Genomic DNA, 24936 nt, shown 5'->3' on the forward strand with positions numbered 1-24936 from the left:
ACCGCCAGCATCTAGTCCTGGTCCTTCTGGTGAAGGGAGCGGCAGCTCCTGCTCTCCCCCTTTATGGTGATGGAGGCAGAGGTAGCTTCTGCTGCTCTGCTCCTGCCGGTGAAGGTGGCGGAGGCAGAGGCGTTCCGGCTGCTCTGCTGCTGCCGAAGAAGGTGGGAGCAGCGTGTAGTCTCCTGGCGATGGAGGTGGGAGCAGAGTGTAGTCTCCCCTTTTTGCAGGGGACTGGTGCGGCTGTCTCTCTTGCAGGGGACTGGTGCGGCTCTTCCTCTGAATCGGAACTTCCGGCAGCGAAGAAGCTGCAGTGGGAGCAGGTCTCCGGACCTCCCCCACGATCTCCGAAGGCGAAACTGCTGCAGTAGGACCAGGTCTCCTGACCTCCCCCACGATCTGCGGCAGCAAAACTGCTGCAGTGGGAGCAGGTCTCCTGACCTCCCCCACCTTCTTCGTGGCCGGCAGCTCCCCTTGATGGGGTTCCGGCCACAGTACTTCCTGCTGCGATGCAGAGCAACAGGCAGCCCCAGGCGATGCGGAGCTGCTGGCAACCCCAGGCGATGCGGCGCGACAGGCAGGCCCAGGCAATGCCAGACAGGCATCCTTGGGCGAAGCGTGGCAAGTATCCTGGGCGAAGCGAGGCAGGGAGTCAGGACAAGCTTGGGTGCGGGTGTTGGCCCTCTTCTCGGCCTCTGAGGCCGGGCGGTTCTTCCCCGTGTATCCCTCAGCAGCCTATGCAAGGGATGCTGAGGACCGCCAGCATCTAGTCCTGGTCCTTCTGGTGAAGGGAGAGGCAGCTCCTGCTCCTCTCCCCCTTGATGGTGATGGAGGCAGAGGTAGCTCCTGCTGTTCTGCTCCTGGCGGTGGAGGTGTCAGAGGTAGAGGCAGCTTCTGCTGCTGCTCCTGCCGGGGAAGGTGGCGGAGGCAGAGGCCGCTCCGGCTGCTCTGCTCCTGCCGATGAAGGTGGGAGCAGCGTGTAGTCTCCTGGCGACGAAGGTGGGAGCAGCGTGTAGTCTCCTGGCGATGGAAGTGGGTGCAGCATGTAGTCTCCTGGGGACGCAGGTGGGAGCAGCGTGTAGTATCCCCTTTTTGCAGGGGACTGGTGCGGCTGTCTCTCTTTGCAGGGGACTGGTGCGGCTCTACCTCTGAATCGGAACTTCCGGCAGCGAAACTGCTGCAGTAGGACCAGGTCTCCTGACCTCCCCCACCTTTGTGGCCGGCAGCTCCCCTTGGTTGGGTTCCGGCCACAGTAGTTCCTGCTGCGATGCGGAGCAACAGGCAGCAACAGGCAGCCCCAGGCGATGCGGAGCTGCTGGCAACCCCAGGCGATGCGGCGCGACAGGCAGCCCCAGGCGATGCCAGACAGGCATCCTTGGGCGAAGCGTGGCAAGTATCCTTGGGCGAAGCGTGGCAAGCATCTTTGGGCGATGCGAAGCAGGCATCCTTGGGCGAAACGAGGCAGGGAGTCAGGACATGCTGGGGTGCGGGTGTTGGCCCTCTTCTCGGCCTCGGCGGCCGGCGGTCTTCCCCGTGTCCCTCAGCAGCCTATGCAAGGGCTGCTGAGGACCGCCAGCATCTAGTCCTGGTCCTTCTGGTGAAGGAGCGGCAGCTCCTGCTCCTCTCCCCCTTTATGGTGATGGAGGCAGAGGTAGCTTCTGCTGCTCTGCTCCTGCCGGTGAAGGTGGCGGAGGCAGAGGCCGTTCCGGCTGCTCTGCTCCTGCCGAAGAAGGTGGGACCAGCATGTAGTCTCCTGGCGATGGAGGTGGGAGCAGCATGTAGTTTCCTGGCGACGGAGGTGGGAGCAGCGTGTAGTCTCCCCTTTTTGCAGGGGACTGGTGCGGCTCTACCTCTGAATCGGAACTTCCGGCAGCGAAGAAGCTGCAGTGGGAGCAGGTCCCGGACCTCCCCCACGATCTCCGGCAGCGAAACTGCTGCAGTTGGAGCAGGTCTCCTGACCTCCCCCAAGATGTCCGGCAGCAAAACTGCTGCAGTGGGAGCAGGTCTCCTGAACTCCCCCACCTTCTTCGTGGCCGGAAGCTCCCCTTGGTGAGGTTCCGGCCACAGTACTTCCTGCTGCGATGCGGAGCAACAGGCATCCCCAGGCGATGCGGCGCGACAGGCAGCCCCAGGCGATGCCAGACAGGCATCCTTGGGCGAAGCGTGGCAAGTATCCTTGGGCGAAGCGAGGCAGGGAGTCAGGATAAGCTTGGCCTCTGAGGCCGGGCGGTTCTTCCCCGTGTCTCCCTCAGCAGCCTATGCAAGGGCTGCTGAGGACCGCCAGCATCTAGTCCTGTTCCTTCTGGTGAAGGGAGAGGCAGCTCCTGCTCCTCTCCCCTTTGATGGTGATGGAGGCAGAGGTAGCTCCTGCTGTTCTGCTCCTGGCGGTGGAGGTGTCAGAGGTAGAGGCAGCTTCTGCTGCTCTGCTCCTGCCGGTGAAGGTGGCGGAGGCAGAGGCCGCTCCGGCTGCTCTGCTCCTGCCGATGAAGGTGGGAGCAGCGTGTAGTCTCCTGGCGACGAAGGTGGGAGCAGCGTGTAGTCTCCTGGCGATGGAGGTGTGTGCAGCATGTAGTCTCCTGCGGACGGAGGTGGGAGCAGCGTGTAGTATCCCCTTTTTGCAGGGGACTGGTGCGGCTCTACCTCTGAATCGGAACTTCCGGCAGCGAAGAAGCTGCAGTGGGAGCAGGTCCCGGACCTCCCCCACGATCTCCGGCAGCGAAACTGCTGCAGTTGGAGCAGGTCTCCTGACCTCCCCCAAGATGTCCGGCAGCAAAACTGCTGCAGTGGGAGCAGGTCTCCTGAACTCCCCCACCTTCTTCGTGGCCGGAAGCTCCCCTTGGTGAGGTTCCGGCCACAGTACTTCCTGCTGCGATGCGGAGCAACAGGCATCCCCAGGCGATGCGGCGCGACAGGCAGCCCCAGGCGATGCCAGACAGGCATCCTTGGGCGAAGCGTGGCAAGTATCCTTGGGCGAAGCGAGGCAGGGAGTCAGGATAAGCTTGGCCTCTGAGGCCGGGCGGTTCTTCCCCGTGTCTCCCTCAGCAGCCTATGCAAGGGCTGCTGAGGACCGCCAGCATCTAGTCCTGTTCCTTCTGGTGAAGGGAGAGGCAGCTCCTGCTCCTCTCCCCTTTGATGGTGATGGAGGCAGAGGTAGCTCCTGCTGTTCTGCTCTTGGCGGTGGAGGTGTCAGAGGTAGAGGCAGCTTCTGCTGCTCTGCTCCTGCCGGTGAAGGTGGCGGAGGCAGAGGCCGCTCCGGCTGCTCTGCTCCTGCCGATGAAGGTGTGTGCAGCATGTAGTCTCCTGGGGACGGAGGTGGGAGCAGCGTGTAGTATCCCCTTTTTGCAGGGGACTGGTGCGGCTGTCTCTCTTGCAGGGGACTGGTGCGGCTCTACCTCTGAATCGGATCTTCCGGCAGCGAAGAAGCTGCAGTGGGAGCAGGTCTCCGGACCTCCCCCACGATCTCCGGCAGCGAAACTGCTGCAGTAGGAGCAGGTCTCCTGACCTCCCCCACCTTCGTGGCCAGCAGCTCCCCTTGGTGGGGTTCCGGCCACAGTATTTCCTGCTGCGATGCGGAGCAACAGGCAGCCCCAGGCGATGCGGAGCTGCTGGCAACCCCAAGCGATGCGGCGCGACAGGCAGACCCAGGCGATGCCAGACAGGCGTCCTTGGGCGAAGCGTGGCAAGTATCCTTGGGCGAAGAACGGCAAGCATCTTTGGGCGATGCGAAGCAGGCATCCTTGGGCGAAGCGAAGCAGGGAGTCAGGACAAGCTGGGGTGCGGGTGTTGGCCCTCTTCTCGGCCTCGGCGGCCGGGCGGTCTTCCCCGTGTCCCTCAGCAGCCTATGCAAGGGCTGCTGAGGACCGCCAGCATCTAGTCCTGGTCCTTCTGGTGAAGGGAGTGGCAGCTCCTGCTCCTCTCCCCCTTTATGGTGATGGAGGCAGAGGTAGCTTCTGCTGCTCTGCTCCTGCCGGTGAAGGTGGCGGAGGCAGAGGCCGCTCCGGCTGCTCTGCTCCTGCCGAAGAAGGTGGGAGCAGCGTGTAGTCTCCTGGTGACGGAGGTGGGAGCAGCGTGTAGTCTCCCCTTTTTGCAGGGGACTGGTGCGGCTGTCTCTCTTGCAGGGGACTGGTGCGGCTCTACCTCTGAATCGGAACTTCCGGCAGCGAAGAAGCTGCAGTGGGAGCAGGTCTACGGACGTCCCCCACGCTCTCCGGCAGCGAAACTGCTGCAGTAGGACCAGGTCTCCTGACCTCCCCCACGATCTCCGGCAGCAAAACTGCTGCAGTGGGAGGAGGTCTCCTGACCTTCCCCACCTTCTTCGTGGCCGGCAGCTCCCCTTGGTGGGGTTCCGGCCACAGTACTTCCTGCTGCGATGCGGAGCAACAGGCAGCCCCAGGCGATGTGGAGCTGCTGGCAACCCCAGGCGATGCCAGACAGGCATCCTATGGCGAAGTGAGGCAGGGAGTCAGGACAAGCTGGGGTGCGGGTGTTGGCGCTCTTCTCGGCCTCTGAGGCCGGGCGGTTCTTCCCCGTGTCTTCCTCAGCAGCCTATGCAAGGGCTGCTGAGGACCGCCAACATCTAGTCCTTGTCCTTCTGGTGAAGGGAGCGGCAGCTCCTGCTCCTCTCCCCCTTGATGGTGGTGATGGCGGCAGAGGCAGCTTCTGCTGCTCTGCTCCTGCCGGTGAAGTTGGCGGAGGCAGAGGCCGCTCCGGCTGCTCTGCTCCTGCCGAAGGAGCAGCGTGTAGTCTCCTGGCGATGGAGGTGTGGGAGCAGCATGTAGTTTCCTGGCGACGGAGGTGGGAGCAGCGTGTAGTCTCCCCTTTTTGCAGGGGACTGGTGCGGCTCTACCTCTGAATCGGAACTTCCGGCAGCGAAGAAGCTGCAGTGGGACCAGGTCTCCTGACCTCCCCCACGATCTACGGCAGCAAAACTGCTGCAGTAGGACCAGGTCTCCTGACCTCCCCCACCTTCGTGTCCGGCAGCTCCACTTGGTTGGGTTCCGGCCACAGTACTTCCTGCTCCGATGCGGAGCAACAGGTATCCCCAGGTGATGCGGAGCTGCTGGCAACCCCAGGCAATGCGGCGCGACAGGCAGCCCCAGGCGATGCCAGACAGGCATCCTTGCGCGAAGCGTGGCAAGTATCCTTCGGCGAAGCGAGGCAGGGAGTCAGATAAGCTGGGGTGCGGGTGTTGGCCCTCTTCTCGGCCTCTGCGGCCGGGCGGTTCTTCCGCGTGTCTCCCTCAGCAGCCTCGGCAAGGGCTGCTGAGGACCGCCAGCATCTAGTCCTGGTCCTTCTGGTGAAGGGAGAGTCAGCTCCTGCTCCTCTCCCCCCTGATGGTGATGGAGGCATGGGTAGCTCCTGCTGTTCTGCTCCTGGCGGTGGAGGTGTCAGAGGTAGAGGCAGCTTCTGCTGCTCTGCTCCTGCCGGTGAAGGTGGCGGAGGCAGAGGCCGCTCCGGCTGCTCTGCTCCTGCCGATGAAGGTGGGATCAGCGTGTAGTCTCCTGGCGACGAAGGTGGGAGCAGCGTGTAGTCTCCTGGCGATGGAAGTGGGTGCAGCATGTAGTCTCCTGGGGACGGAGGTGGGAGCAGCGTGTAGTATCCCCTTTTGCAGGGGACTGGTGTGGCTGTCTCTCTTGCAGGGGACTGGTGCGACTCTACCTCTGAATCGGAACTTCCGGCAGCGAAGAAGCTGCAGTGGGAGCAGGTCTCCGGACCTCCCCCAAGATCTCCGGCAGCGAAACTGCTGTAGTAGGACCAGGTCTCCTGACCTCCCCCACGATCTACGGCAGCAAAACTGCTGCAGTGGGAGCAGGTCTCCTGACCTCCCCCACCTTCTTCGTGGCCGGCAGCTCCCCTTGATGGGGTTCCGGCCACAGTACTTCCTGCTGCGATGCGGAGCAACAGGCATTCCCAGGCGATGCGGAGCTGATGGCAACCCCAGGCGATGCGGCGCGACAGGCAGCCCCAGGCGATGCCAGACAGGCATCCTTGGGCGAAGTGTGGCAAGTATCCTGGGCGAAGCGAGGCAGGGAGTCAGGACAAGCTGGGGTGCGGGTGTTGGCCCTCTTCTCGGCCTCTGAGGCCGGGCGGTTCTTCCCCGTGTCTCCCTCAGCAGCCTATGCAACATCTAGTCCTGGTCCTTCTGGTGAAGGGAGAGGCAGCTCCTGCTCCTCTCCCCCTAGATGGTGATGGAGGCATAGGTAGCTCCTGCTGTTCTGCTCTTGGCGGTGGAGGTGTCAGAGGTAGAGGCAGCTTCTGCTGCTCTGCTCCTGCCGGTGAAGGTGGCGGAGGCAGAGGCCGCTCCGGCTGCTCTGCTCCTGCCGATGAAGGTGGGAGCAGCGTGTAGTCTCCTGGGGACGGAGGTGGGAGCAGCGTGTAGTATCCCCTTTTTGCAGGGGACTGGTGCGGCTGTCTCTCTTGCAGGGGACTGGTGCGACTCTACCTCTGAATCGGAACTTCTGGCAGCGAAGAAGCTGCAGTGGGAGCAGGTCTCCGGACCTCCCCCACGATCTCCGAAGGCGAAACTGGTGCAGTAGGACCAGGTCTCCTGACGTCCCCCACCTTCGTGGCCGGCAGCTCCCCTTGGTTGGGTTCCGGCCACAGTAGTTCCTGCTGCGATGCGGAGCAACAGGCAGCCCCAGTCGATGCGGAGCTGCTGGCAACCCCAGGCGATGCGGCGCGACAGGCAGCCCCAGGCGATGCCAGACAGGCATCCTTGGGCGAAGCGTGGCAAGTATCCTTGGGCGAAGCGTGGCAAGCATCTTTGGGCGATGCGAAGCAGGCATCCTTGGGCGAAACGAGGCAGGGAGTCAGGACAAGCTGGGGTGCGGGTGTTGGCCCTCTTCTCGGCCTCGGCGGCCGGGAGGTTCTTCCCCGTGTCCCTCAGCAGCCTATGCAAGGGCTGCTGAGGACCGCCAGTATCTAGTCCTGGTCCTTCTGGTGAAGGGAGCGGCAGTTCCAGCTCCTCTCCCCCTTTATGGTGATGGAGGCAGAGGTAGCTTCTGCTGCTCTGCTCCTGCCGGTGAAGGTGGCTCAGGCAGAGGCCGTTCCGGCTGCTCTGCTCCTGCCGAAGAAGGTGGGAGCAGCATGTAGTCTCCTGGCGATGGAGGTGGGAGCAGCATGTAGTTTCCTGGCGACGGAGGTGGGAGCAGTGTGTAGTCTCCCCTTTTTGCAGGGGACTGGTGCGGCTCTACCTCTGAATCGGAACTTCCGGCAGCGAAGAAGCTGCAGTGGGAGCAGGTCCCGGACCTCCCCCACGATCTCCGGCAGCGAAACTGCTGCAGTTGGAGCAGGTCTCCTGACCTCCCCCAAGATGTCCGGCAGCAAAACTGCTGCAGTGGGAGCAGGTCTCCTGAACTCCCCCACCTTCTTCGTGGCCGGAAGCTCCCCTTGGTGAGGTTCCGGCCACAGTACTTCCTGCTGCGATGCGGAGCAACAGGCATCCCCAGGCGATGCGGCGCGACAGGCAGCCCCAGGCGATGCCAGACAGGCATCCTTGGGCGAAGCGTGGCAAGTATCCTTGGGCGAAGCGAGGCAGGGAGTCAGGATAAGCTTGGCCTCTGAGGCCGGGCGGTTCTTCCCCGTGTCTCCCTCAGCAGCCTATGCAAGGGCTGCTGAGGACCGCCAGCATCTAGTCCTGTTCCTTCTGGTGAAGGGAGAGGCAGCTCCTGCTCCTCTCCCCCTTTATGGTGATGGAGGCAGAGGTAGCTTCTGCTGCTCTGCTCCTGCCGATGAAGGTGGGAGCAGCGTGTAGTCTCCTGGCGACGAAGCTGGGAGCAGCGTGTAGTCTCCTGGCGATGGATGGGTGCATCATGTAGTCTCTGGGGACGGAGGTGGGAGCAGCGTGTAGTATCCCCTTTTTGCAGGGGACTGGTGCGGCTGTCTCTCTTAGCAGGGGACTGGTGCGGCTCTACCTCTGAATCGGAACTTCCGGCAGCGAAACTGCTGCAGTAGGAAAAGGTCTCCTGACCTCCCCCACCTTTGTGGCCGGCAGCTCCCCTTGGTTGGGTTCCGGCCACAGTAGTTCCTGCTGCGAATCGGAGCAACAGGCAGCAACAGGCAGCCCCAGGCGATGCGGAGCTGCTGGCAACCCCAGGCGATGCGGCGCGACAGGCAGCCCCAGGCGATGCCAGACTATGCAAGCCTATGCAAGGGCTGCTGAGGACCGCCAGCATCTAGTCCTGGTCCTTCTGGTGAAGGAGCGGCAGCTCCTGCTCCTCTCCCCCTTTATGGTGATGGAGGCAGTGGTAGCTTCTGCTGCTCTGCTCCTGCCGGTGAAGGTGGCGGAGGCAGAGGCCGCTCCGGCTGCTCTGCTCCTGCCGAAGAAGGTGGGAGCAGCGTGTAGTCTGCTGGCGATGGAGGTGGGAGCAGCATGTAGTCTCCTGGGGACGGAGGTGGGAGCAGCGTGTAGTATCCCCTTTTTGCAGGGGACTGGTGCGGATGTCTCTCTTGCAGGGGACTGGTGCGGCTCTACCTCTGAATCGGAACTTCCGGCAGCGAAGAAGCTGCAGTGGGACCAGGTCTCATGACCTCCCCCACCTTCGTGGCCGGCAGCTCCCCTTGGTTGGGTTCCGGCCACAGTAGTTCCTGCTGCGATGCGGAGCAACAGGCAGCCCCAGGCGATGCGGAGCTGCTGGCAACCCCAGGCGATGCGGCGCGACAGGCAGCCCCAGCCGATGCCAGACAGGCATCCTTGGGCGAAGCGTGGCAAGTATCCTTGGGAGAAGCGTGGCAAGCATCTTTGGGCGATGCGAAGCAGGCATCCTTGGGCGAAGCGAGGCAGGGAGTCAGGACAAGCTGGGGTGCGGGTGTTGGCCCTCTTCTCGGCCTCGGCGGCCGTGCGGTTCTTCCCCTTGTCCCTCAGCAGCCTATGCAACATCTAGTCCTGGTCCTTCTGGTGAAGGGAGAGGCAGCTCCAGCTCCTCTCCCCCTTTATGGTGATGGAGGCAGAGGTAGCTTCTGCTGCTCTGCTCCTGCCGGTGAAGGTGGCGGAGGCAGAGGCCGTTCCGGCTGCTCTGCTCCTGCCGAAGAAGGTGGGAGCAGCATGTAGTCTCCTGGCGATGGAGGTGGGAGCAGCATGTAGTTTCCTGGCGACGGAGGTGGGAGCAGCGTGTAGTCTCCCCTTTTTGCAGGGGACTGGTGCGGCTCTACCTCTGAATCGGAACTTCCGGCAGCGAAGAAGCTGCAGTGGGAGCAGGGTCCGGACCTCCCCCACGATCTCCGGCAGCGAAACTGCTGCAGTTGGAGCAGGTCTCCTGACCTCCCCCAAGATGTCCGGCAGCAAAACTGCTGCAGTGGGAGCAGGTCTCCTGAACTCCCCCACCTTCTTCGTGGCCGGAAGCTCCCCTTGGTGAGGTTCCGGCCACAGTACTTCCTGCTGCGATGCGGAGCAACAGGCATCCCCAGGCGATGCGGCGCGACAGGCAGCCCCAGGCGATGCCAGACAGGCATCCTTGGGCGAAGCGTGGCAAGTATCCTTGGGCGAAGCGAGGCAGGGAGTCAGGATAAGCTTGGCCTCTGAGGCCGGGCGGTTCTTCCCCGTGTCTCCCTCAGCAGCCTATGCAAGGGCTGCTGAGGACCGCCAGCATCTAGTCCTGTTCCTTCTGGTGAAGGGAGAGGCAGCTCCTGCTCCTCTCCCCTTTGATGGTGATGGAGGCAGAGGTAGCTCCTGCTGTTCTGCTCCTGGCGGTGGAGGTGTCAGAGGTAGAGGCAGCTTCTGCTGCTCTGCTCCTGCCGGTGAAGGTGGCGGAGGCAGAGGCCGCTCCGGCTGCTCTGCTCCTGCCGATGAAGGTGGGAGCAGCGTGTAGTCTCCTGGCGACGAAGGTGGGAGCAGCGTGTAGTCTCCTGGCGATGGAGGTGTGTGCAGCATGTAGTCTCCTGCGGACGGAGGTGGGAGCAGCGTGTAGTATCCCCTTTTTGCAGGGGACTGGTGCGGCTGTCTCTCTTGCAGGGGACTGGTGCGGCTCTACCTCTGAATCGGATCTTCCGGCAGCGAAGAAGCTGCAGTGGGAGCAGGTCTCCTGACCTCCCCCACGATCTCCGGCAGCGAAACTGCTGCAGTAGGAGCAGGTCTCCTGACCTCCCCCACCTTCGTGGCCAGCAGCTCCCCTTGGTGGGGTTCCGGCCACAGTATTTCCTGCTGCGATGCGGAGCAACAGGCAGCCCCAGGCGATGCGGAGCTGCTGGCAACCCCAAGCGATGCGGCGCGACAGGCAGACCCAGGCGATGCCAGACAGGCGTCCTTGGGCGAAGCGTGGCAAGTATCCTTGGGCGAAGAACGGCAAGCATCTTTGGGCGATGCGAAGCAGGCATCCTTGGGCGAAGCGAAGCAGGGAGTCAGGACAAGCTAGGGTGCGGGTGTTGGCCCTCTTCTCGGCCTCGGCGGCCGGGCGGTCTTCCCCGTGTCCCTCAGCAGCCTATGCAAGGGCTGCTGAGGACCGCCAGCATCTAGTCCTGGTCCTTCTGGTGAAGGGAGTGGCAGCTCCTGCTCCTCTCCCCCTTTATGGTGATGGAGGCAGAGGTAGCTTCTGCTGCTCTGCTCCTGCCGGTGAAGGTGGCGGAGGCAGAGGCCGCTCCGGCTCCTCTGCTCCTGCCGAAGAAGGTGGGAGCAGCGTGTAGTCTCCTGGCGATGGAGGTGGGAGCAGCATGTGTTTCCTGGCGACGGAGGTGGGAGCAGCGTGTAGTCTCCACTTTTTGCAGGGGACTGGTGCGGCTCTACCTCTGAATCGGAACTTCCGGCAGCGAAGAAGCTGCAGTGGGAGCAGGTCTCCGGACCTCCCCCACGATCTCCGAAGGCGAAACTGCTGCAGTAGGACCAGGTCTCCTTACCTCCCCCACGATCTGCGGCAGCAAAACTGCTGCAGTGGGAGCAGATCTCCTGACCTCCCCCACCTTCTCGTGGCCGGCAGCTCCCCTTGGTGGGGTTCCGGCCACAGTACTTCCTGCTGCGATGCGGAGCAACAGGCATCCCCAGGCGATGCGGAGCTGCTGGCAACCCCAGGCGATGCGGCGCGACAGGCAGGCCCAGGCAATGCCAGACAGGCATCCTTGGGCGAAGCGTGGCAACTATCCTGGGCGAAGCGAGGCAGGGAGTCAGGACAAGCTGGGGTGCGGGTGTTGGCCCTCTTCTCGGCCTCTGAGGCCGGGCGGTTCTTCCCCGTGTCTCCCTCAGCAGCCTATGCAAGGGCTGCTGAGGACCGCCATCATCTAGTCCTGGTCCTTCTGGTGAAGGGAGAGGCAGCTCCTGCTCCTCTCCCCCTTGATGGTGATGGAGGCAGAGGTAGCTCCTGCTGTTCTGCTCCTGGCGGTGGAGGTGTCAGAGGTAGAGGCAGCTTCTGCTGCTCTGCTCCTGCCGGTGAAGGTGGCGGAGGCAGAGGCCGCTCCGGCTGCTCTGCTCCTGCCGATGAAGGTGGGAGCAGCGTGTAGTCTCCTGGCGACGAAGCTGGGAGCAGCGTGTAGTCTCCTGGCGATGGAGGTGGGTGCATCATGTAGTCTCTGGGGACGGAGGTGGGAGCAGCGTGTAGTATCCCCTTTTTGCAGGGGACTGGTGCGGCTGTCTCTCTTAGCAGGGGACTGGTGCGGCTCTACCTCTGAATCGGAACTTCCGGCAGCGAAACTGCTGCAGTAGGAAAAGGTCTCCTGAACTCCCCCACCTTTGTGGCCGGCAGCTCCCCTTGGTTGGGTTCCGGCCACAGTAGTTCCTGCTGCGATGCGGAGCAACAGGCAGCAACAGGCAGCCCCAGGCGATGCGGAGCTGCTGGCAACCCCAGGCGATGCGGCGCGACAGGCAGCCCCAGGCGATGCCAGACAGGCATCCTTGGGCGATGCGAAGCAGGCATCCTTGGGCGAAGCGAGGGAGGGAGTCAGGACAAGCTGGGGTGCGGGTGTTGGCTCTCTTCTCGGCGTCGGCGGCCGGGCGGTTCTTCCCCGTGTCCCTCAGCAGCCTATGCAAGGGCTGCTAGGACCGCCAGCATCTAGTCCTGGTCAAGGGAGCGGCAGCTCCTGCTCCTCTCCCCCTTTATGGTGATGGAGGCAGAGGTAGCTTCTGCTGCTCTGCTCCTGCCGGGGAAGGTGGCGGAGGCAGAGGCCGTTCCGGCTGCTCTGCTCCTGCCGAAGAAGGTGGGAGCAGCGTGTAGTCTCCTGGCGATGGAGGTGGGAGCAGCATGTAGTTTCCTGGCGACGGAGGTGGGAGCAGCGTGTAGTCTCCCCTTTTTGCAGGGGACTGGTGCGGCTCTACCTCTGAATCGGAACTTCCGGCAGCGAAGAAGCTGCAGTGGGAGCAGGTCTCCGGATCTCCCCCACGATCTCCGGCAGCGAAACTGCTGCAGTATTACCAGGTCTCCTGACCTCCCCCACGATCTCCTGTAGCAAAACTGCTGCAAGAGGGAGAGCAGGTCTCCTGACCTCCCCCACCTTCATCGTGGCCGGCAGCTCCCCTTGGTGGGGTTCCGGCCACAGTTCTTCCTGCTGCGATGCGGAGCAACAGGCAACCCCTGGCGATGCGGAGCTGCTGGCAACCCCAGGCGATGCGGCGCGACAGGCAGACCCAGGCGATGCCAGACAGGCATCCTTGGGCGAAGCGTGGCAAGTATCCTTTGGCAAAGTGAGGCAGGGAGTCAGGACAAGCTGGGGTGCGGGTGTTGGCCCTCATCTCGGCCTCTGAGGCCGGGCGGTTCTTCCCCGTGTCTCCCTCAGCAGCCTAGGCAAGGGCTGCTGAGGACCGCCAACATCTAGTCCTGGTCCTTCTGGTGAAGGGAGCGGCAGTTCCTGCTCTTCTCCTCCTTGATGGTGGTGATGGCGGCAGAGGTAGCTTCTGCTGCTCTGCTCCTGCCGGTGAAGGTGCGGAGGCAGAGGCCGCTCCGGCCGCTCTGCTCCTGCCGAAGAAGGTGGGAGCAGCGTGTAGTCTCCTGGCGATGGAGGTGGGAGCAGCATGTAGTTTCCTGGCGACGGAGGTGGGAGCAGGTGTAGTCTCCCCTTTTTGCAGGGGAATGGTGTGGCTGTCTCTCTTGCAGGGGACTGGTGCGGCTCTACCTCTGAATCGGATCTTCCGGCAGCGAAGGAGCTGCAGTGGGAGCAGGTCCCGGACCTCCCCCACTATCTCCGGCAGCGAAACTGCTGCAGTAGGACCAGGTCTCCTGACCTCCCCCACCTTCGTGTCCGGCAGCTCCACTTGGTTGGGTTCCGGCCACAGTAATTCCTGCTGCGATGCGGAGCAACAGGCAGCCCCAGGTGATGCGGAGCTGCTGGCAACCCCAGGTAATGCGGCGCGACAGGCAGCCCCAGGCGATGCCAGACAGGCATCCTTGGGCGAAGCGTGGCAAGTATCCTTGGGCGATGCGTGGCAAGCATCTTTGGGCGATGCGAAGCAGGCATCCTTGGGCGAAGCGAGGCAGGGAGTCCGGACAAGCTGGGGTGCGGGTGTTGGCCCTCTTCTCGGCCTCGGCGGCCGGGCGGTTCTTCCCCGTGTCCCTCAGCAGCCTATGCAAGGGCTGCTGAGGACCGCCAGCATCTAGTCCTGGTCCTTCTGGTGAAGGGAGCGGCAGCTCCTGCTCTCCCCCTTTATGGTGATGGAGGCAGAGGTAGCTTCTGCTGCTCTGCTCCTGCCGGTGAAGGTGGCGGAGGCAGAGGCGTTCCGGCTGCTCTGCTGCTGCCGAAGAAGGTGGGAGCAGCGTGTAGTCTCCTGGCGACAGAGGTGGGAGCAGAGTGTAGTCTCCCCTTTTTGCAGGGGACTGGTGCGGCTGTCTCTCTTGCAGGGGACTGGTGCGGCTCTACCTCTGAATCGGAACTTCCGGCAGTGGGAGCAGGTCTCCGGACCTCCCCCACGATCTCCGGAAACGAAACTGCTGCAGTATTACCAGTTCTCCTGACCTCCCCCACCTTCTTCGTGGCCGGCAGCTCCCCTTGGTGGGGTTCCGGCTACAGTAATTCCTGCTGCGATGTGGAGCAACAGGCAGCCCCATGCGATGCGGATCTGCTGGCAATCCCAGGCGATGCGGCGTGATAGGCAGACCCAGGCGATGCCAGACAGGCATACTTGGGCGAAGCGTGGCAAGTATCCTTGGGCGAAGCGAGGCAGGGAGTCAGGACAAGCTGGGGTGCGGGTGTTGGCCCTCTTCTCGGCCTCTGAGGCCGGGCGGTTCTTCCCCATGTCTCCCTCAGCAGCCTATGCAAGGGCTGCTGAGGACCGCCAACATCTAGTCCTGGTCCTTCTGGTGAAGGGAGCGGCAGCTCCTGCTCCTCTCCCCCTTTATGGTGATGGAGGCAGAGGTAGCTTCTGCTGCTCTGCTCCTGCCGGTGAAGGTGGGAGCAGCGTGTAGTCTCTTGGCGACAGAGGTGGGAGCAGCGTGTGTCTCCCCTTTTTGCAGGGGACTGGTGCGGCTGTCTCTCTTGCAGGGGACTGGTGCGGCTCTTCCTCTGAATCGGAACTTCCGGCAGCGAAGAAGCTGCAGTGGGAGCAGGTCTCCGGACCTCCCCCACGATCTCCGAAGGCGAAACTGCTGCAGTAGGACCAGGTCTCCTGACCTCATCCACGATCTGCGGTAGCAAAACTGCTGCAGTGGGAGCAGGTCTCCTGACCTCCCCCACCTTCTTCGTGGCCGGCAGCTCCCCTTGATGGGGTTCCGGCCACAGTACTTCCTGCTGCGATGCAGAGCAACAGGCAGCCCCAGGCGATGCGGAGCTGCTGGCAACCCCAGGCGATGCGGCGCGACAGGCAGGCCCAGGCAATGCCAGACAGGCATCCTTGGGCGAAGCGTGGCAAGTATACTGGGCGAAGCGAGGCAGGGAGTCAGGACAAGCTTGGGTGCGGGTGTTGGCCCTCTTCTCGGCCTCTGAGGCCGGGCGGTTCTTCCCCGTGTATCCCTCAGCAGCCTATGCAAGGGATGCTGAGGACCGCCAGCATCTAGTCCTGGTCCTTCTGGTGAAGGGAGAGGCAGCTCCTGCTCCTCTCCCCCTTGATGGTGATGGAGGCAGAGGTAGCTCCTGCTGTTCTGCTCCTGGCGGTGGAGGTGTCAGAGGTAGAGGCAGCTTCTGCTGCTGCTCCTGCCGGGGAAGGTGGCGGAGGCAGAGGCCGCTCCGGCTGCTCTGCTCCTGCCGATGAAGGTGGGAGCAGCGTGTAGTCTCCTGGCGACGAAGCTGGGAGCAGCGTGTAGTCTCCTGGCGACGAAGGTGGGAGCAGCATGTAGTCTCCTGGGGACGGAGGTGGGAGCAGCGTGTAGTATCCCCTTTTTGCAGGGGACTGGTGCGGCTGTCTCTCTTGCAGGGGACTGGTGCGGCTCTACCTCTGAATCGGAACTTCTGGCAGCGAAGAAGCTGCAGTGGGAGCAGGTCTCCGGACCTCCCCCACGATCTCCGAAGGCGAAACTGGTGCAGTAGGACCAGGTCTCCTGACGTCCCCCACCTTCGTGGCCGGCAGCTCCCCTTGGTTGGGTTCCGGCCACAGTAGTTCCTGCTGCGATGCGGAGCAACAGGCAGCCCCAGTCGATGCGGAGCTGCTGGCAACCCCAGGCGATGCGGCGCGACAGGCAGCCCCAGGCGATGCCAGACAGGCATCCTTGGGCGAAGCGTGGCAAGTATCCTTGGGCGAAGCGTGGCAAGCATCTTTGGGCGATGCGAAGCAGGCATCCTTGGGCGAAACGAGGCAGGGAGTCAGGACAAGCTGGGGTGCGGGTGTTGGCCCTCTTCTCGGCCTCGGCGGCCGGGAGGTTCTTCCCCGTGTCCCTCAGCAGCCTATGCAAGGGCTGCTGAGGACCGCCAGTATCTAGTCCTGGTCCTTCTGGTGAAGGGAGCGGCAGTTCCAGCTCCTCTCCCCCTTTATGGTGATGGAGGCAGAGGTAGCTTCTGCTGCTCTGCTCCTGCCGGTGAAGGTGGCGGAGGCAGAGGCCGTTCCGGCTGCTCTGCTCCTGCCGAAGAAGGTGGGACCAGCATGTAGTCTCCTGGCGATGGAGGTGGGAGCAGCATGTAGTTTCCTGGCGACGGACGTGGGAGCAGCGTGTAGTCTCCCCTTTTTGCAGGGGACTGGTGCGGCTCTACCTCTGAATCGGAACTTCCGGCAGCGAAGAAGCTGCAGTGGGAGCAGGTCCCGGACCTCCCCCACGATCTCCGGCAGCGAAACTGCTGCAGTTGGAGCAGGTCTCCTGACCTCCCCCAAGATGTCCGGCAGCAAAACTGCTGCAGTGGGAGCAGGTCTCCTGAACTCCCCCACCTTCTTCGTGGCCGGAAGCTCCCCTTGGTGAGGTTCCGGCCACAGTACTTCCTGCTGCGATGCGGAGCAACAGGCATCCCCAGGCGATGCGGCGCGACAGGCAGCCCCAGGCGATGCCAGACAGGCATCCTTGGGCGAAGCGTGGCAAGTATCCTTGGGCGAAGCGAGGCAGGGAGTCAGGATAAGCTTGGCCTCTGAGGCCGGGCGGTTCTTCCCCGTGTCTCCCTCAGCAGCCTATGCAAGGGCTGCTGAGGACCGCCAACATCTAGTCCTTGTCCTTCTGGTGAAGGGAGCGGCAGCTCCTGCTCCTCTCCCCCTTGATGGTGGTGATGGCGGCAGAGGTAGCTCCTGCTGTTCTGCTCCTGGCGGTGGAGGTGTCAGAGGTAGAGGCAGCTTCTGCTGCTCTGCTCCTGCCGGTGAAGTTGGCGGAGGCAGAGGCCGCTCCGGCTGCTCTGCTCCTGCCGAAGAAGGTGGGAGCAGCGTGTAGTCTCCTGGCGATGGAGGTGTGGGAGCAGCATGTAGTTTCCTGGCGACGGAGGTGGGAGCAGCGTGTAGTCTCCCCTTTTTGCAGGGGACTGGTGCGGCTCTACCTCTGAATCGGAACTTCCGGCAGCGAAGAAGCTGCAGTGGGACCAGGTCTCCTGACCTCCCCCACGATCTACGGCAGCAAAACTGCTGCAGTAGGACCAGGTCTCCTGACCTCCCCCACCTTCGTGTCCGGCAGCTCCACTTGGTTGGGTTCCGGACACAGTACTTCCTGCTCCGATGCGGAGCAACAGGTATCCCCAGGTGATGCGGAGCTGCTGGCAACCCCAGGCAATGCGGCGCGACAGGCAGCCCCAGGCGATGCCAGACAGGCATCCTTGGGCGAAGCGTGGCAAGTATCCTTCGGCGAAGCGAGGCAGGGAGTCAGATAAGCTGGGGTGCGGGTGTTGGCCCTCTTCTCGGCCTCTGCGGCCGGGCGGTTCTTCCCCGTGTCTCCCTCAGCAGCCTCGGCAAGGGCTGCTGAGGACCGCCAGCATCTAGTCCTGGTCCTTCTGGTGAAGGGAGAGTCAGCTCCTGCTCCTCTCCCCCTTGATGGTGATGGAGGCATGGGTAGCTCCTGCTGTTCTGCTCCTGGCGGTGGAGGTGTCAGAGGTAGAGGCAGCTTCTGCTGCTCTGCTCCTGCCGGTGAAGGTGGCGGAGGCAGAGGCCGCTCCGGCTGCTCTGCTCCTGCCGATGAAGGTGGGATCAGCGTGTAGTCTCCTGGCGACGAAGGTGGGAGCAGCGTGTAGTCTCCTGGCGATGGAAGTGGGTGCAGCATGTAGTCTCCTGGGGACGGAGGTGGGAGCAGCGTGTAGTATCCCCTTTTGCAGGGGACTGGTGTGGCTGTCTCTCTTGCAGGGGACTGGTGCGACTCTACCTCTGAATCGGAACTTCCGGCAGCGAAGAAGCTGCAGTGGGAGCAGGTCTCCGGACCTCCCCCAAGATCTCCGGCAGCGAAACTGCTGTATTAGGACCAGGTCTCCTGACCTCCCCCACGATCTACGGCAGCAAAACTGCTGCAGTGGGAGCAGGTCTCCTGACCTCCCCCACCTTCTTCGTGGCCGGCAGCTCCCCTTGGTGGGGTTCCTGCCACAGTACTTCCTGCTGCGATGCGAAGCAACAGGCATTCCCAGGCGATGCGGAGCTGATGGCAACCCCAGGCGATGCGGCGCGACAGGCAGCCCCAGGCGATGCCAGACAGGCATCCTTGGGCGAAGTGTGGCAAGTATCCTGGGCGAAGCGAGGCAGGGAGTCAGGACAAGCTGGGGTGCGTGTGTTGGCCCTCTTCTCGGCCTCTGAGGCCGGGCGGTTCTTCCCCGTGTCTCCCTCAGCAGCCTATGCAACATCTAGTCCTGGTCCTTCTGGTGAAGGGAGAGGCAGCTCCTGCTCCTCTCCCCCTAGATGGTGATGGAGGCATAGGCAGCTTCTGCTGCTCTGCTCCTGCCGGTGAAGGTGGCGGAGGCAGAGGCCGCTCCGGCTGCTCTGCTCCTGCCGATGAAGGTGGGAGCAGCGTGTAGTCTCCTGGCGACGAAGCTGGGAGCAGCGTGTAGTCTCCTGGCGATGGAGGTGGGAGCAGCATGTAGTCTCCTGGGGACGGAGGTGGGAGCAGCGTGTAGTATCCCCTTTTTGCAGGGGACTGGTGCGGATGTCTCTCTTGCAGGGGACTGGTGCGGCTCTACCTCTGAATCGGAACTTCCGGCAGCGAAACTGCTGCAGTGGGACCAGGTCTCCTGACGTCCCCCACCTTCGTGGCCGGCAGCTCCCCTTGGTTGGGTTCCGGCCACAGTAGTTCCTGCTGCGATGCGGAGCAACAGGCAGCCCCAGTCGATGCGGAGCTGCTGGCAACCCCAGGCGATGCGGCGCGACAGGCAGCCCCAGGCGATGCCAGACAGGCATCCTTGGGCGAAGCGTGGCAAGTATCCTTGGGCGAAGCGTGGCAAGCATCTTTGGGCGATGCGAAGCAGGCATCCTTGGGCGAAACGAGGCAGGGAGTCAGGACAAGCTGGGGTGCGGGTGTTGGCCCTCTTCTCGGCCTCGGCGGCCGGGAGGTTCTTCCCCGTGTCCCTCAGCAGCCTATGCAAGTGCTGCTGAGGACCGCCAGTATCTAGTCCTGGTCCTTCTGGTGAAGGGAGCGGCAGTTCCAGCTCCTCTCCCCCTTTATGGTGATGGAGGCAGAGGTAGCTTCTGCTGCTCTGCTCCTGCCGGTGAAGGTGGCGGAGGCAGAGGCCGTTCCGGCTGCTCTGCTCCTGCCGAAGAAGGTGGGACCAGCATGTAGTCTCCTGGCGATGGAGGTGGGAGCAGCATGTAGTTTCCTGGCGACGGAGGTGGGAGCAGCGTGTAGTCTCCCCTTTTTGCAGGGGACTGGTGCGGCTCTACCTCTGAATCGGAACTTCCGGCAGCGAAGAAGCTGCAGTGGGAGCAGGTCCCGGACCTCCCCCACGATCTCCGGCAGCGAAACTGCTGCAGTTGGAGCAGGTCTCCTGACCTCCCCCACCTTCGTGGCCAGCAGCTCCCCTTGGTGGGGTTCCGGCCACAGTATTTCCTGCTGCGATGCGGAGCAACAGGCAGCCCCAGGCGATGCGGAGCTGCTGGCAACCCCAAGCGATGCGGCGCGACAGGCAGACCCAGGCGATGCCAGACAGGCGTCCTTGGGCGAAGCGTGGCAAGTATCCTTGGCGAAGAACGGCAAGCATCTTTGGGCAATGCGAAGCAGGCATCCTTGGGCGAAGCGAAGCAGGGAGTCAGGACAAGCTGGGGTGCGGGTGTTGGCCCTCTTCTCGGCCTCGGCGGCCGGGCGGTCTTCCCCGTGTCCCTCAGCAGCCTATGCAAGGGCTGCTGAGGACCGCCAGCATCTAGTCCTGGTCCTTCTGGTGAAGGGAGTGGCAGCTCCTGCTCCTCTCCCCCTTTATGGTGATGGAGGCAGAGGTAGCTTCTGCTGCTCTGCTCCTGCCGGTGAAGGTGGCGGAGGCAGAGGCCGCTCCGGCTGCTCTGCTCCTGCCGAAGAAGGTGGGAGCAGCGTGTAGTCTCCTGGCGATGGAGGTGGGAGCAGCGTGTAGTCTCCCCTTTTTGCAGGGGACTGGTGTGGCTGTCTCTCTTGCAGGGGACTGGTGCGGCTCTACCTCTGAATCGGAACTTCCGGCAGCGAAGAAGCTGCAGTGGGAGCAGGTCTACGGACGTCCCCCACGATCTCCGGCAGCAAAACTGCTGCAGTGGGAGGAGGTCTCCTGACCTTCCCCACCTTCTTCGTGGCCGGCAGCTCCCCTTGGTGGGGTTCCGGCCACAGTACTTCCTGCTGCGATGCGGAGCAACAGGTATCCCCAGGCGATGCGGAGCTGCTGGCAACCCCAGGCGATGCGGCGCGACAGGCAGCCCCAGGCGATGCCAGACAGGCATCCTATGGCGAAGTGAGGCAGGGAGTCAGGACAAGCTGGGGTGCGGGTGTTGGCGCTCTTCTCGGCCTCTGAGGCCGGGCGGTTCTTCCCCGTGTCTCCCTCAGCAGCCTATGCAAGGGCTGCTGAGGACCGCCAACATCTAGTCCTTGTCCTTCTGGTGAAGGGAGCGGCAGCTCCTGCTCCTCTCCCCCTTGATGGTGGTGATGGCGGCAGAGGCAGCTTCTGCTGCTCTGCTCCTGCCGGTGAAGTTGGCGGAGGCAGAGGCCGCTCCGGCTGCTCTGCTCCTGCCGAAGAAGGTGGGAGCAGCGTGTAGTCTCCTGGCGATGGAGGTGTGGGAGCAGCATGTAGTTTCCTGGCGACGGAGGTGGGAGCAGCGTGTAGTCTCCCCTTTTTGCAGGGGACTGGTGCGGCTCTACCTCTGAATCGGAACTTCCGGCAGCGAAGAAGCTGCAGTGGGACCAGGTCTCCTGACCTCCCCCACGATCTACGGCAGCAAAACTGCTGCAGTAGGACCAGGTCTCCTGACCTCCCCCACCTTCGTGTCCGGCAGCTCCACTTGGTTGGGTTCCGGCCACTGTACTTCCTGCTCCGATGCGGAGCAACAGGTATCCCCAGGTGATGCGGAGCTGCTGGCAACCCCAGGCAATGCGGCGCGACAGGCAGCCCCAGGCGATGCCAGACAGGCATCCTTGGGCGAAGCGTGGCAAGTATCCTTCGGCGAAGCGAGGCAGGGAGTCAGATAAGCTGGGGTGCGGGTGTTGGCCCTCTTCTCGGCCTCTGCGGCCGGGCGGTTCTTCCCCGTGTCTCCCTCAGCAGCCTCGGCAAGGGCTGCTGAGGACCGCCAGCATCTAGTCCTGGTCCTTCTGGTGAAGGGAGAGTCAGCTCCTGCTCCTCTCCCCCTTGATGGTGATGGAGGCATGGGTAGCTCCTGCTGTTCTGCTCCTGGCGGTGGAGGTGTCAGAGGTAGAGGCAGCTTCTGCTGCTCTGCTCCTGCCGGTGAAGGTGGCGGAGGCAGAGGCCGCTCCGGCTGCTCTGCTCCTGCCGATGAAGGTGGGATCAGCGTGTAGTCTCCTGGCGACGAAGGTGGGAGCAGCGTGTAGTCTCCTGGCGATGGAAGTGGGTGCAGCATGTAGTCTCCTGGGGACGGAGGTGGGAGCAGCGTGTAGTATCCCCTTTTGCAGGGGACTGGTGTGGCTGTCTCTCTTGCAGGGGACTGGTGCGACTCTACCTCTGAATCGGAACTTCCGGCAGCGAAGAAGCTGCAGTGGGAGCAGGTCTCTGGACCTCCCCCACGATCTCCGGCAGCGAAACTGCTGTAGTAGGACCAGGTCTCCTGACCTCCCCCACGATCTCCGGCAGCAAAACTGCTGCAGTGGGAGCAGGTCTCCTGACCTCCCCCACCTTCGTGGCCAGCAGCTCCCCTTGGTGGGGTTCCGGCCACAGTATTTCCTGCTGCGATGCGGAGCAACAGGCAGCCCCAGTCGATGCGGAGCTGCTGGCAACCCCAAGCGATGCGGCGCGACAGGCAGACCCAGGCGATGCCAGACAGGCGTCCTTGGGCGAAGCGTGGCAAGTATCCTTGGGCGAAGAACGGCAACCATCTTTGGGCGATGCGAAGCAGGCATCCTTGGGCGAAGCGAAGCAGGGAGTCAGGACAAGCTGGGGTGCGGGTGTTGGCCCTCTTCTCGGCCTCGGCGGCCGGGAGGTTCTTCCCCGTGTCCCTCAGCAGCCTATGCAAGGGCTGCTGAGGACCGCCAGCATCTAGTCCTGGTCCTTCTGGTGAAGGGAGCGGCAGTTCCAGCTCCTCTCCCCCTTTATGGTGATGGAGGCAGAGGTAGCTTCTGCTGCTCTGCTCCTGCCGGTGAAGGTGGCGGAGGCAGAGACCGTTCCGGCTGCTCTGCTCCTGCCGAAGAAGGTGGGACCAGCATGTAGTCTCCTGGCGATGGAGGTGGGAGCAGCATGTAGTTTCCTGGCGACGGAGGTGGGAGCAGCGTGTAGTCTCCCCTTTTTGCAGGGGACTGGTGCGGCTCTACCTCTGAATCGGAACTTCCGGCAGCGAAGAAGCTGCAGTGGGAGCAGGTCCCGGACCTCCCCCACGATCTCCGGCAGCGAAACTGCTGCAGTTGGAGCAGGTCTCCTGACCTCCCCCACCTTCGTGGCCAGCAGCTCCCCTTGGTGGGTTTCCGGCCACAGTATTTCCTGCTGCGATGCGGAGCAACAGGCAGCCCCAGGCGATGCGGAGCTGCTGGCAACCCCAAGCGATGCGGCGCGACAGGCAGACCCAGGCGATGCCAGACAGGCGTCCTTGGGCGAAGCGTGGCAAGTATCCTTGGGCGAAGAACGGCAAGCATCTTTGGGCGATGCGAAGCAGGCATCCTTGGGCGAAGCGAAGCAGGGAGTCAGGACAAGCTGGGGTGCGGGTGTTGGCCCTCTTCTCGGCCTCGGCGGCCGGGCGGTCTTCCCCGTGTCCCTCAGCAGCCTATGCAAGGGCTGCTGAGGACCGCCAGCATCTAGTCCTGGTCCTTCTGGTGAAGGGAGTGGCAGCTCCTGCTCCTCTCCCCCTTTATGGTGATGGAGGCAGAGGTAGCTTCTGCTGCTCTGCTCCTGCCGGTGAAGGTGGCGGAGGCAGAGGCCGCTCCGGCTGCTCTGCTCCTGCCGAAGAAGGTGGGAGCAGCGTGTAGTCTCCTGGCGATGGAGGTGGGAGCAGCGTGTAGTCTCCCCTTTTTGCAGGGGACTGGTGTGGCTGTCTCTCTTGCAGGGGACTGGTGCGGCTCTACCTCTGAATCGGAACTTCCGGCAGCGAAGAAGCTGCAGTGGGAGCAGGTCTACGGACGTCCCCCACGATCTCCGGCAGCAAAACTGCTGCAGTGGGAGGAGGTCTCCTGACCTTCCCCACCTTCTTCGTGGCCGGCAGCTCCCCTTGGTGGGGTTCCGGCCACAGTACTTCCTGCTGCGATGCGGAGCAACAGGTATCCCCAGGCGATGCGGAGTTGCTGGCAACCCCAGGCGATGCGGCGCGACAGGCAGCCCCAGGCGATGCGGCGCGACAGGCAGCCCCAGGCGATGCCAGACAGGCATCCTATGGCGAAGTGAGGCAGGGAGTCAGGACAAGCTGGGGTGCGGGTGTTGGCGCTCTTCTCGGCCTCTGAGGCCGGGCGGTTCTTCCCCGTGTCTCCCTCAGCAGCCTATGCAAGGGCTGCTGAGGACCGCCAACATCTAGTCCTTGTCCTTCTGGTGAAGGGAGCGGCAGCTCCTGCTCCTCTCCCCCTTGATGGTGGTGATGGCGGCAGAGGTAGCTCCTGCTGTTCTGCTCCTGGCGGTGGAGGTGTCAGAGGTAGAGGCAGCTTCTGCTGCTCTGCTCCTGCCGGTGAAGTTGGCGGAGGCAGAGGCCGCTCCGGCTGCTCTGCTCCTGCCGAAGAAGGTGGGAGCAGCGTTAGTCTCCTGGCGATGGAGGTGTGGGAGCAGCATGTAGTTTCCTGGCGACGGAGGTGGGAGCAGCGTGTAGTCTCCCCTTTTTGCAGGGGACTGGTGCGGCTCTACCTCTGAATCGGAACTTCCGGCAGCGAAGAAGCTGCAGTGGGACCAGGTCTCCTGACCTCCCCCACGATCTACGGCAGCAAAACTGCTGCAGTAGGACCAGGTCTCCTGACCTCCCCCACCTTCGTGTCCGGCAGCTCCACTTGGTTGGGTTCCGGCCACAGTACTTCCTGCTCCGATGCGGAGCAACAGGTATCCCCAGGTGATGCGGAGCTGCTGGCAACCCCAGGCAATGCGGCGCGACAGGCAGCCCCAGGCGATGCCAGACAGGCATCCTTGGGCGAAGCGTGGCAAGTATCCTTCGGCGAAGCGAGGCAGGGAGTCAGATAAGCTGGGGTGCGGGTGTTGGCCCTCTTCTCGGCCTCTGCGGCCGGGCGGTTCTTCCCCGTGTCTCCCTCAGCAGCCTCGGCAAGGGCTGCTGAGGACCGCCAGCATCTAGTCCTGGTCCTTCTGGTGAAGGGAGAGTCAGCTCCTGCTCCTCTCCCCCTTGATGGTGATGGAGGCATGGGTAGCTCCTGCTGTTCTGCTCCTGGCGGTGGAGGTGTCAGAGGTAGAGGCAGCTTCTGCTGCTCTGCTCCTGCCGGTGAAGGTGGCGGAGGCAGAGGCCGCTCCGGCTGCTCTGCTCCTGCCGATGAAGGTGGGATCAGCGTGTAGTCTCCTGGCGACGAAGGTGGGAGCAGCGTGTAGTCTCCTGGCGATGGAAGTGGGTGCAGCATGTAGTCTCCTGGGGACGGAGGTGGGAGCAGCGTGTAGTATCCCCTTTTGCAGGGGACTGGTGTGGCTGTCTCTCTTGCAGGGGACTGGTGCGACTCTACCTCTGAATCGGAACTTCCGGCAGCGAAGAAGCTGCAGTGGGAGCAGGTCTCCGGACCTCCCCCAAGATCTCCGGCAGCGAAACTGCTGTAGTAGGACCAGGTCTCCTGACCTCCCCCACGATCTACGGCAGCAAAACTGCTGCAGTGGGAGCAGGTCTCCTGACCTCCCCCACCTTCTTCGTGGCCGGCAGCTCCCCTTGGTGGGGTTCCTGCCACAGTACTTCCTGCTGCGATGCGGAGCAACAGGCATTCCCAGGCGATGCGGAGCTGATGGCAACCCCAGGCGATGCGGCGCGACAGGCAGCCCCAGGCGATGCCAGACAGGCATCCTTGGGCGAAGTGTGGCAAGTATCCTGGGCGAAGCGAGGCAGGGAGTCAGGACAAGCTGGGGTGCGGGTGTTGGCCCTCTTCTCGGCCTCTGAGGCCGGGCGGTTCTTCCCCGTGTCTCCCTCAGCAGCCTATGCAACAT

Source organism: Acipenser ruthenus, chromosome 28, assembly GCF_902713425.1.
Source record: "Acipenser ruthenus chromosome 28, fAciRut3.2 maternal haplotype, whole genome shotgun sequence".
NCBI lineage: Eukaryota > Metazoa > Chordata > Actinopteri > Acipenseriformes > Acipenseridae > Acipenser > Acipenser ruthenus.